At 42.0% G+C, this 17,684-nt stretch overlaps 1 protein-coding gene and 1 long non-coding RNA gene across 2 annotated transcripts in view; one reads left to right on the forward strand and one right to left on the reverse strand.

Annotated features, from left to right (window-relative positions):
- The window catches only part of FAM135B (family with sequence similarity 135 member B), a 174,501-nt gene extending 165,827 nt beyond the window's left edge, over positions 1-8,674 (reverse strand). Inside the window, exon 1 of the mRNA XM_056522809.1 lies at positions 8,531-8,674. The gene's annotated coding sequence lies outside the window, so the exon portion shown is untranslated. The remainder of the gene's footprint in view (positions 1-8,530) is intronic.
- Positions 8,675-8,761: 87 nt separating this feature from the next.
- LOC130274461 (uncharacterized) overlaps positions 8,762-17,684 on the forward strand; it is a 60,188-nt gene continuing 51,265 nt past the window's right edge. The window contains exons 1-2 of the long non-coding RNA XR_008844398.1: positions 8,762-8,846; positions 10,602-10,720. This is a non-coding gene — a long non-coding RNA (uncharacterized LOC130274461). The remainder of the gene's footprint in view (positions 8,847-10,601; positions 10,721-17,684) is intronic.

The following is a 17,684-nucleotide window of genomic DNA, read 5'->3' on the forward strand; positions in this document are numbered from 1 at the left end:
TTTATATCTGTCTAATGGAGAAAACGACATCCCACACGACGTGTCCTAATCACATTCATTACCCAATTCATCAAAACCTGACGGATTCCTGGCCTGGAAATAAGCTGCAGATTTAAACCCTCCGTCCTCCGCCACCATAAAGATTACAACAGATCGGGGGGGGGGGGGGGGGGGGGGACATATCCAGAGTGTCCGTAATAAGATACAGTAAAGAGTCACAAACACGACTCATAAAGCACCAGACTGTAGAGCATCTCCATATTAAAGGGGAACTCTTCCACTATTTAAAGGGGTATTCCGCCCCTAGACATCTTATCTCCTATCCAAAGGATAGGGGATAAGTTGTCTGATCGCGGGGGTCCCGCTGCTGGGGACCCCCGCGATTTTCCTGCTGCACCCGGCATTCATTTAGAGCGTCGGGTGCAGCGCCGGAGGCTTGTGATTTCACGGCCACGCCCCCTCAATGCAGGTCTATGGGAGGGGGCGTGACTGATGTCACGCCCCCTCCCATAGACCTGCATTGAGGGGGCGTGGCCGTGACATCACAAGTGAGGCGTGACCGTAACGTCACAAGCCTCCGCCCCGCATCGCCAGTCATCCGGCGCTGAGCAAAGTTCGCTTCATCAGACATCTTATCCCCTATCATTTGGATAAGGGAAAAAGATGTCTAGGGGCAGAGTACCCCTTTAATACTGTCAGTACAACCAGCAGAGGTAAAATCCAGACGCCCTCTGAGATAAATTCTCTACAAAGTTCAAGAAAATCAAATATGGAAACCATCAGCGAAGGACGGATCCATTATTACTTCTATTTGTCTCGTTTAGGTATTTTGAACATCTACAGATATAAAGCAATAGGCTCAATAACACTCATCATCTGATTATAATTCATTATATAGATTCCGCAGCGCTGGACACTCTGCTCATCATCTGATTATAATTCATTATTTATAGAGCGCACACAGATTCCGCAGCGCTGGACACTCTAATTGATTCCTGTCCCCATCGGGGCTCACAGCCTAAACCTATCAGCAGGTTTAGAAGTGTGGGAGGAAACCAGAGTAACCAGAGGAGACCCACACAAACACCGAGAGAACATACAAACTCTTTGCAGGTGTTGTCCTTGGTGGGATTTGAACCCAGGTCCCCAGCGCTGCAAGGCTACAGTGCTACTCACTGGATAGATAGATTGATAGGAGATGGTTAGATAGATAGACAGACAGATAGATATGAGATATATAGATAGATATGAGATAGATAGATAGATAGATAAGAGATAGATAGATAGATAGATAGATATGAGATAGATAGATATTAGATAGATAGATAGATAGATAGATATGAGATAGATAGATATGAGATAGATAGATAGATAGATAAGAGATAGATAGATAGATAGATAGATAGATAGATATGAGATAGATAGATATTAGATAGATAGATGTGAGATAGATAGATAGATAGATATGAGATAGATAGATATGAGATAGATATGAGATAGATAGATATGAGATAGATATGAGATAGATAGATATGAGATAGATACTTAGATATGAGATAGATAGATATGAGATACATAGATAGATAGATATGAGTTAGATAGATATGAGATAGATAGATTGATAGATATGAGATAAAAAGATAGATATACGATAGATAGATAGATATTAGATAGATTGATAGATATGAGATATATAGATAGATATGCCATAGATAGATATTAGATAGATAGATATGAGATAGATAGATATGAGATACACAGATAGATATGAGTTAGATAGATATGAGATAGATTGATAGATATGAGATAGATAGATATGAGATAGATAGATATGAGATATATAGATAATGAGATAGATATGAGATATATATGAGATAGATATGAGATAGATAGATATGAGATAGATAGATAGATAGATATGAGATAGATATGAGTTAGATAGATAAATAGATTGATAGATAGATAGATAGATATGAGATAGATAGATATGAGATAGATAGATATGAGATAGATAGATATGAGATAGATAGATTGATAGATAAATAAATAGATAGATAGATATGAGATAGATAGATAGAAGCAAAGAAATGCCAGCAGCACACCCGTTGTTAAAGTGCAAAAAGTGGGATTTTACTGACCCATATCAAGTGCGACGTTTCGCCGGCATCCCGCCATCTTTTTCAAGACGCTTGAAAAAGATGGCGGGATGCCGTTGAAACGTCGCACTTGATATGGGTCAATAAAATCCCAATTTTTGCACTTTAACAACAGGTGTGCTGCTGGCATTTCTTTGCTTCTGGATTATCTACACAGTCTGCGATTGGGACTGTTGTCTTCAGCCTGCACCCCAGGACTTATTGCTACAGTGGTAGTGCCGCCAATCTTTGGATAGATAGATATGAGATAGATAGATAGATAGATAGATAGATATGAGATAGATAGATAGATATGAGATAGATAGATATGAGATAGATAGATAGATAGATATGAGATAGATAGATAGATAGATATGAGATAGATAGATAGATAGATAGATAGATAGATAGATAGATAGATAGATTATAGATAGATTATATCTCTAATTTTCTCGGAACATCCTACAGTACGTCCATGATAGGTTGGAAGTTTTGGCAGATCTGGAGCGCTCATGACTCATCCCTCTCATTATACAATGGATCCGTCTGGGCCCGACTAAAAATATGTATGCTAATAGTCTGCGCGCCATTCTCCGGGCTGCCGCACTGTACGCCCAGTTGGTGAGACTCCTACTCCGTGGGTATCGCCTCCTGTTACATTAAAGGGGTATTCCCATCTCATATTGCTAGTATATACACATAGGGGGAGATTTATTAAAGCTTGTGTAGGGTTTCTATGCAGTTGCCCATAGCAACCAATCAGATTGCTGCTTTCATTTTTATGGGGCCTTTTAGAAAATTAAAGAAGCGATCTGATTGGTCGCTATGGGCAACTGCTCCACTCTTCTCCTATACATGTTTTGATAAATCTCCCCCTATAACAGTGGTCTCAAACTGTGGCCCTCCAGATATTGCAAAACTTCAACTCCCAGCATGCCCGGACAGCCAACGGCTGTCCGGGCATGCTGGGAGTTGAAATTTTGCAACATCTGGAGGGCCACAGTCTGAGACCACTGGCCTATAACTTTATGATCAAAGGGGGTCCAACCTCTGGCAGGGGTGTAGCTAAAGATGTACCGGGGCCCTGGTGGCTAAGGGGGCCCAAAGCACAGATTTAGCATCGGGGCCCAGAAGCTCTCTGGGGCCGCAGTGCTGGTTTAGTTTCCATTGCACAGCAGTGGTCCCGGCCCCCCGTTTGTAGAGGGATCGGCAGCCATCTCCATTCACTTGGTGGGGCTGCGCTGCAGGATGTTGGGGCTCTGCTGTGTAGGGGAAACACTGAAATATTGGTGGGGGTCCTGAAGGCGGGAACTCCGCCGGGCCCACAGGGGGGAACTCTGCCAACCTAGCACTATGCCATCACTTTTAGGGTACGTTCACATGTGCGGATCCACAGCGTATTTTAAGATCCGCTGCTGAAGGACCCCTACATGCTGCCTTTAGATGTGCCTGCTCAGAGCGGCAATCCGCCGTTGCGAGCAGACTCTTCTGCGATGTACGAGTTGCCACACTTGCGCGGTGAACTCCCACACATGATGTGCGAGTATACTGCGCATGCGCACGGCGACTCGCACATCGCAGTGTGTCTGCTTGTAGTGGCGGATTGCCGCTCCGGGCAGGCACCTGTAAAGGCAGCATACAGCGGTCCTTCAGCGGCGGATCTGCAGCGTAATCTGCGCTAAGGATCCGCTCGTGTGAACGTACCCCTAAGGTGAGAATACCCCTTTAGCATACAGGTGGGATGGGCCATATGTATTACTGTACATCTTCTTATGAGCTATAGATGTAGCAGAGCTGAGTGAGCTCTCTGAGGTTGCACGGTCATTACTCACTCAGTTGTTGCTACCTGCAATCCTGCTATAAAGAGATCCACCGAGGCTCCGCCATGACTGGTGCCCAATAGAAAAGTCATGTCTGCTGCATCCGTAAATACCAGCTCAGCTCAGCTATTCTATAGTTGGCAAACACAGCTCTGCTGTAAAGAATAAACGCAGCTCTGCCGTATCAGGTAAAGTCACATTTGCCAAACTAACCTCTTAAAGGGGTACTCCGGTGAAAACCTTTTTTCTTTTAAATAAACTGGTGGCAGAAAGTTAAACATATTTGTAAATTACTTCTATTAAAAAAATCTTAATCCTTCCAGTACTTATTAGCTGCTGGATGCTACAGAGGAAATTCCTTTCTTTTTGGAACACTGATGACATCACGAGCACAGTGCTCTCTGCTGACATCTCTGTCCATTTTAGCAACCATGCATAGCAGATGTATGCTAAGGGCAGCATGGTGGCTCAGTGGTTAGCACTGCTGCCTTGCAGTGCTGGGGACTTGGGTTCAAACCCCACTAAGGACAACAATAAATAAAGCATTATTATTATTATTATTATTATAATAACGTCAGCAGAGAGAACTGTGCTTGTGATGTCATCAGAGAGCATTCAAAAAAGAAAAGAATTTCCTCTGTAGTATTCAGCAGCTAATAAGTACAGGAAGGATTAAGATTTTTTAATAGAAGTAATTTACAAATATGTTTAACTTTCTGCCACCAGTTGATTTAAAAGAAAAAAGGTTTTCACCGGAGTACCCCTTTAAACATACAACAAACAAAGAAGCTACAAGTGACAAATTCAGCTGGACTACATCTGGCCAAAACCCAGACATGTTCTATCGCAGTGGTCTCCAACTTGCGGACCTCCAGATGTTGCAAATCTACAACTCCCAGCATGCCCGGACAGCCGTTGGCTGTCCGGGCATGCTGGGAGTTGTAGTTTTGCAACCTCTGGAGGTCCGCAGGTTGGAGACCACTGTTCTATCAGATAACTGTCAGCACTACTATATGTAACAAACTCGTCACTGCTTCACCCTCCATAGTACATGCTTTACTCTAGCTCAGTGTTTCCCAACTAGTGTTCCTCCAGCTGTTGCAAAACTACAACTCCCAGCATGCCCGGACAGCCAACGGCAATTCAGCTCTCATACATATGAAGAGCTCAGCTCTGCTCTTTCTGACATGCTCATTAGAGATGAGCGAACTTACAGTAAATTTGATTCGTCACAAACTTCTCGGCTCGGCAATTGATGACTTTTCCTGCATAAATTAGTTCAGCTTTCAGGTGCTCCGGTGGGCTGGAAAAGGTGGATACGTTCCTAGGAAAGAGTCTCCTAGGACTGTATCCACCTTTTCCAGCCCACCGGAGCACCGGAAAGCTGAACTAATTTATGCAGGAAAAGTCATCAACTGCCGAGCCGAGAAGTTCGTGACGAATCAAATTTACTGTAAGTTCGCTCATCTCTAATGCTTATCCTGGATAGGCTAGGTTCACACATCCGTTGGTTCCTGTCCCGATATTCACCCATTCAAGTAAAATAACGGAAGATGAAAAAACGGGTTACCAACGGGTGCAAACGGATTGCAAACGGGTCTAGTAACCCTTTTTTTTTTAACGGTTGAAAACTCGTATATTATATCCGTTTGCACCCGTTTTAAACCATAATCCTTTAATCGGTTAATTCCTGGTTCATGCCACCTCTTCTGAGCAGGTGAAAAATTGATTGAAATTAACGGGTACATTAAAGGGTACATTAAAGGGTAACCCGTTTGTAACACGTTTCCCATAGACTTCAATGTAAAAAAAAAATTTTTATATAACTGTTTATTCAAGTTTCGTTGTTTTTTCATATTATCAAAAGAGACAAGGTAGAAAACATCAAAGAAAAAAGAAAAAGATACAATAACATTTCCCTAACAAGTATAGTATCGCACCTGTCCTATAGTACAGTAATTCTCGTTTTTCACCCGTAATTTTTTGACGGGCCAAAAAATTGTGCATGGAATGTCTTTTAGCCGTCAAAAATAACGGGTTGGAAACATAACGGGTGCAAACGGGTGATAAAGGACTGTAAAAAAAAAAAAAATCCCATTGAGATCACAGCCCTTAACAACCCGTTTACAGCCCTTTACGACCCGTTTGCAAAAGTAGCAAACGGGTTGCATAACGGGCATTTTTTGACGGGAACAGGTGGCAGTGTGAACGAGCCCTTAGATCTGACACATTCAGCTCTGCTGTATCAGGCAAACTCACCTCTGCTACATTTGCCAAACGTAGCTCTCAAACATACAAAGCAGCTACAAGTGACAAATTCGGATCTGCTACATCTAACAAAAATCGAGACATGTTTTCTTGGATAATATGTGACAAGCTCAACACTACTACACCTGGCAAAACCAACCATAGTGAATGGGTTACTTTACCTCAGCGTTTCCCAACCAGTGTTTCTCCAGCTGTTGCAAAACTACAACTCCCAGCATGCCTGGACTGCTAAAGAAAATCCAGTTCTCATGCACCTGCTTATCTCTAATAGATCTGACACATTTAGCTCTGCTACATCTTTAAACACGCATTCAGCTCTGCTACATCTTTAAACACACATTCAGCTCTGCTACATCTTTAAATACACTGCGTCATTCTCACTGTACTTTTTTTTTACCCCCCTCTAAATCTGCATGCATCTCATACAGCACTGGAGCTTCCTACATTCTGCACATTCTACATGGCAAGATGTAGCAGAGTCCAAAACGTCAGCATCAGCCGCACAACGACAAGGTCACAGAATCCACTATTCAGCTCTAGCAACTGCTCTTGACTGACAGCTGTCAGATTGGGTCATCAAAGCCGCAGCCGTGCTGGGACTTGTGGTCGTAATACAGATGCATATTACACCCGCATGAAATTGGCCTTAGATTTTACAGATAGAGCTTTCTCCTAATGTAGCAGAGCTGAGTACTGGTGTTCTGCCATCACTTATGTTTTATCTCCTTTGCATTACAGCAGTGTTTCCCAACCAGTGCGCCTCCAGCTGTTGCAAAAATACACCTTACAGCATTCCGGGAGTTGGGAGTTATAGTTTTGCAATATCTGGAGGGCCACTATTTGAAGACCACTGAACTATAGCTACAGTTTACCTAATGACAGACACAGCTCTACTACATCTATAAACATATATTTAGAGAGAGAGAGAGAGAGAGAGAGAGAGAGAGAGAGAGAGAGAGAGAGAGAGAGAGAGAGAGAGATTTTTTCAAAATAATGTTAAACAAAAAATAAAATAAAATAGAAATGTCTAAATAAACATAAAAAAATCAAAAGTCAAAAGTAATTTTTTATATTGTAATAGTAACAGGAAGTTGAATGTAAAATGAATAGACATTAAAATAAAAAGCAAAACATTGCATAATAATAAGAAGGTAGAAATAATACTTTCTAAAAAAAATAAAAACAATGTAATTATAATAATTTCTACAAAAAATAATAACAATATTATTATTAATAATAACAATATAATAATAAAATAATAATAAACATAAGAAGAAGATGGAGAAGAATGTAGGAGTAATAATGTATAAAAAAATGTAATAATTGCATAATAATAAAAGGAGAAAGAGAATAAAAAGTGGAAGGAAAAGAAGAGAAGAATGAAAAGAAGAGGAGACTGTGGTAATAATAAGTTATGCAAAAAAAATGGCAGAATAATAATAAGGAGTAAAATGTTATAATATTATTTATACAAATTAATAATAATAATAATAATCATAATAATAAAACTAATAATACTAATTATTATTATTATTATTATAAACATAAGAAGACTGATAATACCGGTAGTTTATAAAAAAATATAAAAATATAAAAATATAGCAAAATAATAAAAGGAAGGAGAAGAAAGAGAACAATGTAATAATAATGTATACAAAAAATATGTTTTATATATATATATATATATATATATATATATTTTTTTTTTAATTATAATTGTAAAATAATAATAAAGATAATAATAATAATAACAATGATAATATCAGTCATCACCATCATCATAACAACAGCAACAATCATACAAACAAGAACATAACCCTCTAACGCTCCTGTTTCTCTCTCCTTCCCTCACAGTTCTCTCCTTCATGTCTTTATTATGTAGAGATACAAAGTAACCGATAACTATTCCAGACAAACAACACACTGCGGATCCGGCAGATTCCAAATGTTGCACCTGATACGCAATCGACCCCTTCTGTACATTACACATTATACACACACTGATTATTCCTCTAATCCGGTGGTCCAACATTTGCGTTGACCCCCATATACCGGGGCTGTACAGATCAGCACGATCATGAGTAGACAATCCAGCTGGATACAATGTATCAATGTAAATGGAGCCGATGAATAGTTACAATGTTACTAGTTGAATGCTCAAGGTTTAGTAGGAGGAGGGGGGGGGGGATATAACCATGAAGAGGTGTCGTAGGGACCACGAAAATTCTGCACCAGAACCGATGCCATGGTTTCAGTTGCCACAATGGGAGATGATGATGGGGGTAGTTGTTTGCGGGGGGGGCTTACCTGCCTATATCGACCCCTGTAGTGCTGCGGTATTTCCGCTCCTAGACCCCCGGCTGGTTCATAGGACGAGCCCGGGCTGGGAGGCTATCGGTAAGGGCAGAGCGTCGCTCCTCTGCTAGAGATGCAGCCTGTGTTGTAGCTCTGGGGAGAGGGAGCGATGAGGAAGGATGAGGCTGGTTCTCGCTGTTGCCATGGTTATTGAACTCAGAGAGCTCTCGCCGAGCAACAGCTGCTCGATTGGACTTAACAATGTGTGGCTGGAAAATACATCTGCTCTATGGGAAGACCGCCGGGCCTGCGCCAAAACGGCGGCCAGGTGGGCGCTCCAGGTCGGAAGGGGTTAAACCGTAATGGGTTCTTTAGAAGGCGTGTACGGAGGGTCAGGAGATGAAGGGTTCATAATAACATGTGGTTTAACCCTTCGGTCACCGGAAGGGCCTGCGCTGAACTCTCCCAACAAGGGCCGCGTTCACACACGTTCAGGTTTTTTCTTCTTTTAATGGCCATTATTGTCAAATCTGGAAGCGGGGAATGGATTGGAAAAGAGGAGAAGTCTCGGTCTTTCCTTTATAGGGGCATTCCGGTTAGGATCTGCTCGTGGCTTTTATTTTATTATTTGTCAATAATTGCGATTGAAAACCTGACCGTGTGAACACAGCCGTACGGCTGTGTTCACACGTTCAGGTTTTCAATCGCAATTATTGGATGCAGAGTCAGAAAGGGGTGTGGGAAAAGGAGAGAGGCTTCGGTCTTCCCTTTGGGTACTCCGGTGGAAAACGTTTTTTTTTCTAAATCAACCGGTGCCAGAGAGTTAAACAGATTTGTAAATGACTTCTATTAAAAAAAAATCTTAATCCTTCCAGTACTTTTTAGCAGCTGTATGCTACAGAGGAAATTCTTTTCTTTTTGAATTTCTTTTTTTTTTGTCTTGTCCACAGTGCTCTCTGCTGACACCTGATGCCCGTATCAGGAACTGTACAGAGCAGGAGAAAATCCTCATAGCAAACCTATGCTGCTCTGGACAGTTCCTGACACGGACAGAGGTGTCAGCAGAGAGCACTGTGGACAAGACAAAAAAAAGAAATACAAAAAGAAAATAATTTCCTCTGTAGCATACAGCTGCTAAAAAGTACTGGAAGAGTAAAGATTTTTTAATAGAAGTCATTTACACGTCTGTTTAACTTTCTGGCACCAGTTGATAAAAAAAAAAAAAAAAATGTTTTCCACCAGAGTACCCCTTATCTGTTCCAGCATTCAAAAACTGCAATTGAAAACCTGAACGCGTGAACACAGCCTTAGGAAGAAAAATTGAGAAAAAGGAAAAAAGACACACACACACCATACTCTGAATAGATGTTAGTTAGGAGTCTATAGGGAAATTTGAAATTCCACATGGCATTTTTTTAATTTTTTTTATTATTATTATTATTATTTTTTGTGTTTGTTTTTATTTTTTTTATTTTTTATTTTTTTTAAATTTTTCCCCCTTGGGCTACTTCGGTGGATTATTATTATTATTTTTTTTTATTTTTTTTTTAATCATCTGGTGCCAGAAAGTTAAACAGATTTGTAAATGACTTCTATAAAAAAAAAAAATCTTCATCCTTCCTGTATTTATCAGCTGCTGTATACTACAGAGGAAGTTCTTTTCTTTTTGAGTTTCCTTTCTGTCTGACCACAGTGCTCTCTGCTGACACCTCTGTTCATGTCAGGAACTGTCCAGAGCAGGAGAGATTTGCTATAGGAAATTGTTCCTGCTCTTTCTTACGTCATCTGAACTGCAAACCCTCTATGGCCGGACGCCACCTTACAAAAAATTAAAAAAAAAATTAAAAAAAAACTGCCTATTCACTTTGCACTCCCAAGAGGCAGTTTTTGTGGCGTTTTTCATTTTCAAAAATAGTGGGTTTTAGTCTTTGCTTTTTTCCTGGGTTTTCCATGTGTATATATATATATATATATATATATATATATATATATATATATATATATATTATTATTATTATTATTATTTTTTTTTTTTATATATATATATTTATAGTCATGTATTTTTTCATCATGTGATTTACAGATTTCTATTGAAGAATTGGGGGAAAAAATACGCCAGTGTGGTGAAAACTGCCACTGAGCCCAAAACCGCAGAAAAACGCCAAAGATGAGTGACAAAACGCCAAAGGAAAAAAACGCACAGTAGGTTTGGTGTTTTATTATTCTCTATTCAGCTAACATCTGGCCGCGGCATTTTTTTGTGCACTAATCCGACAGTCACATGATCACATGCTTTATGCTCTCAGGTCATGGAAGGGTTAAGCGGACAGCTATTTCAGAAGCCCTAATGCAGCCTGTCCATAGAGTTAGTACATTAGGATGAGAAATTGCCTTCACGTTAACCTTTTACTAGCCAGAATGCATTGCTCACCGTGGCTGGACCGGAACTCCCGGGCATGCTGGGAGTTGTAGTTTTGCCACATCTAAAGGTCCAGGGTTTGGAGGGTATTGCCATAGTGCATCCTGCACCCAGATAATCCGTTGACTTCTTAAAGGGGTATTCAACTGGCTTCAGAAAGTTTAATAGATTTGTAAATTACTTTTATAAAAAAAAATGAATCCTTCCAATACTACTCAGCTGCTGAAGTTGAGCTGTTCTTTTCTGTCTGACAACAGTGCTCTCTGCTGACACCTCTGTCTGTCTCAGGAACTGTCCTGAGCAGGATTGATTTGCTCTGGGGATTTGCTCCTGAGACAGACAGAAGTGTCAGCAGAGAGCACTGTTCTCAGACAGTAAAGAACAACTCAACTTCAGCATCTGATAAGTATTGTAAGGATTAAGATATATATATTTTTTTTATAGAAGTAATTACAAATCTATTTAACTTTCTGGAGCCAGTTGATATGAAAAAAAATAAAATAAAGTTTTTTACTGGAATACCCCTTTAAGGATCGACCAATGTAATCCATCTAGGAGACCACCATGCTGTTGGTTATAGGGGGCGCTATGCACACGAACGCTAATGAGTGGTGCATTCTGGCACGTCAAGGGTTAACATGAAGGGGATTTCTTATTCTACCGTAGCAGCTCTATGGACAGGGCTTCTGCAGAAAAATGTCCACTTAACCCTTTGAATACATACAGTATACGTGATCATGTGACTGTCATGTGTGTGGGGGGGGGGGGGCAGTTTTTGCAGCACCGTGGCGTTTGCTTTGTGGACTTTTATTGTAATTAATGGGATTGGCTGACGTCATCCTGGTCTCTTGGCCGGCGTGCCTCTGCGGCGGTGCGATGAGGGGAGATAATAAGCTTTTGTTTTCCGCGTCTGTTTGATCAGCGGCGACAATGATAGAAAGCGTCGGGAGTCAGGGAGACGTTGTATCCAGGGATGCGGGACTGAAGACTGGACAAACATTGTCCAAACTGTGGGCCTCCAGCTGTTGCAAAACTACAACTCCCAGCATGCCCGGACAGCCAATGGCATATCAGAATCATTAAAAGGAAGAACTGAGCTATTTTCTTCCAAAAGCAGCGCCACCCCTGTCCTCAGGTTAAGTGTGGAATTACAATTTGGCTCCATTCACTTCAATGGAATTGAGCTGCAATACCACAGACAACCTGATGACAGGGGTGGTGCTGTTTTTTTGGAATTAATTAGCTCTGTTTTTCTAATTCCAGATAACCGTTTAACCTGTGCACTGCCAATATACTTTATATATAAGTGTATTCTTACTTATTCCAGTGTTCATAACCCAGAGGACTCAGGAGGAGTAATGCTATAGACCAGTGTTTCCCCCGCTCCAGCAATACTACAACTCCCACTAGGTATGAGCGAATCAAATCTGACGAATCCAAATTTGTTACGAATTTCAGGAAGTATTTGCTTCGCAACAAATCCGAATATTGCCGCGATTCGATTGCACGAATCGCTTAATTAAAATCCATTTAGTGCGGTCCAGGCTTCAGGGCATGTAAGATGGCGGATCCACATGTGAGGATATGGGGCATGGAATCCTGGGAAGGCGACAAGGCGGGATGACCCTGAATCCCATGGCAGCACACAGCCAATCAGCAGCCAGCCACCCCTGTGATGTCAAACCCTCTATATTACCGGCAGCCATCTTGCGGCGTTTTTTTTTAGAGAGAGCATTTCATTGCAGGGAGAGAGAAAGCAATGCTTGACAGCAGCGATTCACCACAAGCCCAAATCACTGCAGAAAAGGAGAGAGAGAGTACACTTTTGGGTGTAATACACAGCGACTCTGTACTGCTGCAGTGGGATGTACAACAACTTTAAAGCTTATAGAGGCCAGTTAGGCAGAGCACTAAAATCCATTGTCACCTGCTATTAGTGCCTAATAATACTGTACTGGACTGTACTACACAGCAACTCTATACTGCTGCAGTTGGTTGTACAACAACTGTAAAGCTAACAGGGGCCAGTTAGGGTGAGCACGGAAAGCCATAGTCACCTGGTTACAGTGCCTAATACAGGTTGCGTAGCGGAGCTTATTGTCCTCTCATAAGTGTAACCTGTGCGTACATAGGTGGTGTAAGTTTTTTTTTTTTTTACCTGAAAAACTAATTTTGGTCTAGTTACTGTGAAAGGCCAGCCAAAGCTACACCCTTGTTTCTGTAGCCTTATACAGTTTTAAGTGGAGCATATTGTCCAGCTCTCATAGTTGTAAAGTGTAGGTACACCTACGTGGTGTACGTGTGGTAACGGGTTGTGACGAGGGCAGATGGCATTAACCCCTTGTATTCGTGATGCCAGGGAGTGGTTTATCCTCGATACCAACCGAAGGTATACGCTAGATTCTGGACTAGGCACGGGGGCAATAATGACTCCGACCCCAAGTTACAGATAACGGTAGCTTTACTGAGAGTAGACAGATGGTAAAGTCTATACAGTTCAGCCAGGGCCCACGGAGGTGACCAGTGACTCAGAGACCTTAAAGGGGTACTCACGTGGAAAACTTTTTTTTTTAAATCAACTGGTGCCAGAAAGTTAAACAGATTTGTAAATTACTTCTATAAAAAAAATCTTAATCCTTCCAGTACTTTTTAGGGGATGTATACTACAGAGGAAATGCTTTACTTTTTAGATTTTTCTGATGTCATGACCACAGTGCTCCCTGCTGACCTCTGCTGTCCATTTTAGGAACTGTCCTGAGCAGCATATGTTTGCTATGGGGATTTTCTCCTGCACTGGACAGTTCCTAAAATGGTCAACAGAGAGCACTGTGGTCATGACATCAGAGAAATCTAAAAAGTAAAGCATTTCCTCTATAGTATGTAGCCCCTAAAAAGTACTGGAAGGATTAAGATTTTTTAATAGAAGTAATTTACAAATTTGCTTAACTTTCTGACACCAGTTGATTTAAAAAATAAAAAATAAAAATATTCCATGGGAGTACCCCTTTAACCCCTTAAGGACTCAGGGTTTTTCCGTTTTTGCACTTTCGTTTTTTCCTCCTTACCTTTTAAAAATCATAACCCTTTCAATTTTCCACCTAAAAATCCAAATTATGGCTTATTTTTTGCGTTGCCAATTCTACTTTGCAGTGACATTAGTCATTTTACCCAAAACTGCATGGCGAAATGTAAATAAAAAATCATTGTGCGACAAAATCGAAGAAAAAACGCCATTTTGTAACTTTTGGGGGTTTCCTTTTCTACGAAGTGCATATTTCGGTAAAAAGTATGCCTTATCATTATTCTGTAGGTCCATATGGTTAAAATGATACCCTACTTATATAGGTTTGATTTTGTCGCACTTCTGGAAAAAATCATAACTACATGCAGGAAAATGTATACGTTTAAAAATGTCATCTTCTGACCCCTATAACTTTTTTATTTTTCCACGTACAGGGCGGTATGGGACTCATTTTTTGCAGCGTGATCTCAAGTTTTTATCGGTATGATTTTTGTTTTGATCGGACTTTTTGATCACGTTTTTTTCATTTTTTGATGGTATTAAAAGTGACCAAAATACGCTTTTTTGGACTTTGGAATTTTTTTGCGCGTACGCCATTGACCATGCGGTTTAATTAATTATATATTTTTATAGTTCGGACATTTACGCACGCGGCGATACCACATATGTTTATTTTTTATTTTTTTTACACTGTTTTATTTTTTTAATGGGAAAAGGGGGGTGATTCAAACTTTTATTAGGGAAGGGGTTAAATGACCTTTATTAACACTTTTTTTTAACATTTTTTTTGCAGTGTTATAGGTCCCATAAGGACCTATAACACTGCACACACTGATCTTTTACACAGATCACAGGCGTGTATTAACACGCCTGTGATCAGTGTTATCGGCGCTTGACTGCTCCTGCCTGGATCTCAGGCACGGAGCAGTCATTCGCCGATCGGACACCGAGGAGGCAGGTAAGGGCCCTCCCGGTGTCCGGTCAGCTGTTCGGGACGCCGCGATTTCACCGCGGCGGTCCCGAACAACCCGACTGAGCAGCCGGGTCACTTTCACTTTCACTTTAGAAGCGGCGGTCAGCTTTGACCGCCGCTTCTAAAGGGTTAATACCGCACATCGCCGCGATCGGCGATGTGTGGTATTAGCCGCGGGTCCCGGCCGTTGATGAGCGCCGGGACTGACGCGATATGATGTGGGATCGCGGCGCGATCCCGCTTCATATCGCGGGAGCCGGCGCAGGACGTAAATATACGTCCTGCGTCGTTAAGGGGTTAAGGGCTTGTAGGGACTTGTAGTAGGACTGGGCCATTTAATGCAGGCCACGCTGACTTGACGGTTGCTGACAGGGACTGACTTGACTTGACTGATGACTGACAAAGCTATGACTGTGGCTGCAGACTTGACTTGAGGCCTCCAATGACTCTGGACACACACACTAGGACTCAACTTGACTGCACTGGACCTCAGCAACAAAAGAGCAAAAGAGCTCAAGGAGAGCGAGCTAGCTCCTCACAGAGCTTATGTAGGGGCGACTAGCAGGGAGCCCATAAGTCACCCCTGGGATCACCTGGTCACTGATCCCCCCTGGATAACAATCACATGGTACATTTCTTAAACCAACAGCACATTATAATACATAGAAAGACGGGGGGGGGGGGGAACAAGTACAAGGGGCGCAGGGGACGCTGAAGGGAGGTTGCTGGACAGGGCAGCAAGGGTACAGGGTAACACCTCCCATACTGGGCCACCACAAACTCCCCCTCTTAAATACAGTCGTCCTCAACGCCCAGTCCTGGAGGGTGGATGACCGAAGTGGCCAATGGGGGCCTAGTTCCTGGGGCATTATGAAAAATGTCCTTCACAAGTCTGGTTATGAAAAGCAAAACAGGGGCGAGACCATGTAGCACTTGTAAATGTCCATACAGGCACCTATATTTTAGGGCAATAAACATGTGGGGTAAACGGACCTTGTAACTGCTTTCGTAACACATTTAATACACCAATACACATAAGTTGCGGATTGGGCTATCGGAGGCTATCTTACCAATGCCTTGGCTGCTGAGGCCCTTCGGTTCTCAACACTTCTCCCCAGAACTCAACATACATTGTTATTCTACACAACAGTATTACCTTTACATATTGTACTCTGTCTCTATACGTGCTTTTACCTATATCTCAGTGGAACCCTCTGGCCAGTAGAGTACCCTGTACACATGGATCGGAGAGAAAACATTAGACATATATATGCATACGTTGAAGACTTGTGGACTGGGACTACGAATGATGTTACAGTACAAATTAAGATATTTACATGTATGTGGACTATTTTGATGATGTATGGATTAACTATGTGTGGTACAACTTTACATATTATATTGGGAGCTAATCGTTGTACCTTGCGGGAATTTGTCATGACGGTGAGGCAGTTACGTTTCTCCTTACCTCCTGGATAAATCGCCATAAACACAAGGAGACATCTTAGACAACTCTGTATATACATGTTATATACATTTGATTACAACACTCCATAAACAATATAGTACAGTAATGTTTGCATTCATCTGTGAAAAAACATAGACAAAGTATATTACTGAATACATATGGAGAGTACAGTTCTGGTACATTTTGAGTTCTCAGTAAAGGGTCGCGGCTATAAGCCGGGTACGTACACTTACGCATATGGTTACAAATAAACTTCTTGACAAGTTTGTCAGGCACTTCTTCTTGAACGCTGCATAACCTGTAACACAACAATGCACAAAATACATTTGGTCTCTTCGACTCAAATAGTAGCAAACATCTTTCAAGACTCAAGCACTGTGGCCTGGCAACTTTCCATCCAAACCTCAACGGTCAGCTTGTTTTCTCGGCTGGGACATGTGCCTAGGACAACAAGACTGTGCCCCCTCCATAGGACTAACATGAGTGTCCCACGACACATGGGAAAAGCTGGAATCAGTGATCGTTGGGCTCACTGTGACCACCACTTGTACAACAGCAGCTTGTGCCACTGGGGAATCATGTGTAGGTGCCTCTTGGGCCGGTCAAACTTCCTCCTCTGCAGGAGTAGGCCAAGGCACTTTAGTTGGTGCCCGTTGGTTAGGCTAAACCTCTTCGACCACAGGAGTAGGCCAGGGCACATCTGTAGAAGACCCTCGACGCAGCTAGCTGGGGTCCATAACAGGTGACTCAGGTTACCATTCTTCTTGGATGACTTTTCCCTTGATGCTTGGTGGCAGGAGACCAAATGGATCTGAATCCCAATCTTCAGAGGGGAAGTAGGCAAAGGGGATTTGTGTTGGATTCTTGGACCTAGTGACAGCTGCTGCCCATTCCCCTTGCAGGCTCTGTAGTTCTCCGGGGTGTATTCTACAATCTCTTCACGCTCTAGGGAGTATAGAGGTGTAGGGAGGTAGTCTCTCTTCACCGCTCTCCAGTTGACCAGAATAGTACCACCGTTGTGACAGTCCATTAATGTGCCATAACCCCTCATTCTGTCAAACTTGATGACTGTGGCTTTTTGACGCTCTAGGGGTGGCTCTCTCTCTCTGGTTTGTTCCAGCCTTCTGATATACAAAGCCTCAAGGCTTTTAGTGTCCTGCTGCTGGATTTGACGTACTTCATAAGGCACTACTTTAGGGCCATACTCTCTTCTCCTCTGTGCCCTTAAATCTTCCATGATGGTAGCCACTATGGCCTCCTGTTTGGCCTTCTCGGCCCGGGCGG

This window comes from Hyla sarda, chromosome 5, assembly GCF_029499605.1.
Source record: "Hyla sarda isolate aHylSar1 chromosome 5, aHylSar1.hap1, whole genome shotgun sequence".
Lineage (NCBI taxonomy): Eukaryota > Metazoa > Chordata > Amphibia > Anura > Hylidae > Hyla > Hyla sarda.